Raw genomic sequence first — 2,848 nt, 5'->3', positions numbered from 1 at the left:
CTCACCAGGAGTAACTGGGATTGGGAGCCTGCTCACCAGGAGTAACTGGGATTGGGAGCCTGCTCACCAGGAGTAACTGGGATTGGGAGCCTGCTTGGCTTTGCTAAAAACTCTCTCTGTTTTCAGCCAATGAGGAAGGAAACAGGAAGCAAATGGCTGACTGAAACAATTAGTCTGATTCATAAATTACTGAAATAATCGTCAACTAATTTAGTAATCTATTAATCGTTATCTGGAGTATAGAGCCTGTAAAACGTGCCTTTAGCTGACAGAGCGACTCACTTAGAACAGGAATTATAGCAAGATTGTAAATAAAAAAAATATATAAATACAATTTGCATTCAAGATGAAAATTGTTTTTTAATCTGATCTACAATCCAGAACTCCTCAAGTGGGAAAGTTTTAGTTTTACCTGGTTTAATTTTTAAAAAGTCTTCTTTAAAGAATCTGTTGTTATCCGATTACATTTAACTGAACTTTATTGATCTCACATTGGAGAAATTTTCCTCTGCATTTAACCCATCCTCTTGGGGAACAGTGGGCTGCCATTGTGTGGCGCCCGGGGAGCAGTGTGGAGTTAAGGATCTTGCTCAGGGACCCAGAGTGGCAGACTGCGGGATTGGGGCTCAAACTCAGAACCTCAGGATTCCAAGCGCTATGCCGTAACCACTAAGCCGCCACTCCCCATAATTATTAATTGATCAATCAAAAAAAAAATTGACTGATTAATCGATTAGCAAAATAATCAGTTTAAACTGTAGTTCAAACTTCTTCTTGGACTTTTCCTCCTCTGCTGCTGAAATATTGATCTGCTGGGCTCCATTACTTTCCTCGTTTACTCGCCATGTGCACAACATCGCGAATCTGCTCAGTCGTGTGACGGGAAATGCAGAACGATTAAACACAGAAATAAACAGTATAATTCAACAGGGCCTCATCACTTAACCAGAGCACAGATGGAAGATCTGGAGTCAACAGGTCATCCCTATATGGGGCAGACTGGACTCAGCTGCTTCAGTGGCTGGGCAGAGATGGCTGGATGACTCCAGAGCATTCGTCTGCAACCAAAGACGGCTGCTGGCATAGAAATCACTGCCAGGCCGCTGCAAGTCAACATTAGTCTGGGATGGGAATAATTTGAAGCTTTATTGTAGATTGCAGGATTCAGAAATGTTGCAATGAAGAGCTGATAGTAGCGCATAGTGGTACGGAACCGCTATTATATTAATTCACTATGGCCTAATCTGCAGTAGGGCTGAAACAATTAATTGAATTAATCAGATTAATCGATTATGGAAATTATGGTCAACTCATTTAGTAATCCATTAATCGTTAACTGGAGTATATAGACTGTAATTCATGCCTTTAGCTGACAGAGCGACTCAGAGAAGGAATTATAGCAAGATTGTAAAAAGAATATGGAACATTTAGCATTTAAGAAAAAAATAGTTTTTTTTCTCTCGATCTGCTCTATCCAGAACTCCTGGAGTGGAATTATTTTAGTTGGACCTGGTTTCCTTTAGTTAAAAAGTCTTCTTTTAAAAACCTTTGGCTATCTGATTATTAATCAGTTAATCAAAAAAATAAACGTATGAATTCAGTGATAAATAAACTTACCGATTGATGGACAGAATGGATTTGATTGAGCTGAAGATTGCTTCTCTAATATCCTCCTTTAAGGTTCCTTTGGCTTTAAGGATTTCCACAAAGAACTACAAGCAGCAACAAAGCAAAGGAGGGAAAGAACACCAGTTAAAACCGGAGCTGGAACCAACAGGAAGGTTCTCTGAACCATTTGATGGATTTAGATCAGAAATCCATCTTTTATTCAGAGGATCTGCAGTCAACTTCCAGTAGCTAAAGGCTTTCTTCCCCAGTTCTGTTCGGGCAAAATGAACAGTGAGCAACAGCTGATGGTTGAATCTCAGGGCAGAAGAAGCCATGCTTTAATGGGGAAGTAAGGTACGAATGTAAGAGGGCAGTAATCCAAGAAGGGCCTCAGCGTACCAATGACTCTGCTTTCTGGTAAGACAGAAGGCCATCCCACCTGAGAGGACAGGTCACAGTGATGTCATGGCTCTACAGTCTGTAATGAACCTTAATGAAGGATGCTAAACAGTGTCCAACATTTGAAGATATGAAGAAGCATTCTTAAAAAAAAGGTCACCAAGGTCTAAGACCAATAAAAATGTGGCAGAGACAAGGCGCTTTTTTACTCCAAAAGAAAAAGAGGACTTATCACAAAAGAAGAACCCAGTTTAAAGAAGAACCCAGTTTAATTGTTAATTTCTTAACAAGTTTATGAATAAAAGGTCTGAAGGTGAGGGAGTCATCAATTCCAAGGTATTTATAATCATGTTCCACCTCAATGACATTCCGCTCCAGAGTGGACACTACTGGAAGGGTTGGAGGCGCCTTCCTATTATTAGAAAACAACATTAACTTTGCTTTGTCAGCATTAAGAAATAATTTAAGATTAATAAATGAATAGTGTACAGCAACAAGGCTTTCTGTAGGGAATGAATAGCCTGTACAAGAGACAACCCAAAGCAATAAATAATGGTATCATCAGCAAGGCAAGACATGAACTGAAAATAAGAGCAGGACACGTAAAATGACTCCTAATGAGAGGGAAGTGCTGCAGACTAGGGATGGGCGATATGGACAAAAAAATTTATCACGATAATTTCTAGGTTTTACCACGATAACGATAAGTGACGGTAAAAAACAAAACAAAAACACAATATCAGCCTGATGTATCAAACCAATCAAACAAGCCTGAAATATGAGAACAAGTTTCACATTTATTTAAATGCTACACAGCAAATAACTTGGCTTATAAAAGTTG

The 2,848-nt window shown here is 39.3% G+C and overlaps 1 long non-coding RNA gene across 1 annotated transcript in view; it reads right to left on the bottom strand.

Annotated features, from left to right (window-relative positions):
• The window catches only part of LOC107081020, an 8,116-nt gene extending 6,394 nt beyond the window's left edge, over positions 1-1,722 (bottom strand). The window contains exon 1 of the long non-coding RNA XR_001481017.1: positions 1,618-1,722. This is a non-coding gene — a long non-coding RNA (uncharacterized LOC107081020). The remainder of the gene's footprint in view (positions 1-1,617) is intronic.
• Positions 1,723-2,848: the final 1,126 nt, after the last annotated feature.

Source organism: Cyprinodon variegatus, unplaced genomic scaffold, assembly GCF_000732505.1.
Source record: "Cyprinodon variegatus isolate N-32 unplaced genomic scaffold, C_variegatus-1.0 Scaffold2689, whole genome shotgun sequence".
NCBI classification, from domain to species: Eukaryota; Metazoa; Chordata; class Actinopteri; order Cyprinodontiformes; family Cyprinodontidae; genus Cyprinodon; species Cyprinodon variegatus.
Note: the sequence above shows the minus strand (reverse complement) of the source record. Positions and strands in the feature narration are given on the sequence as shown.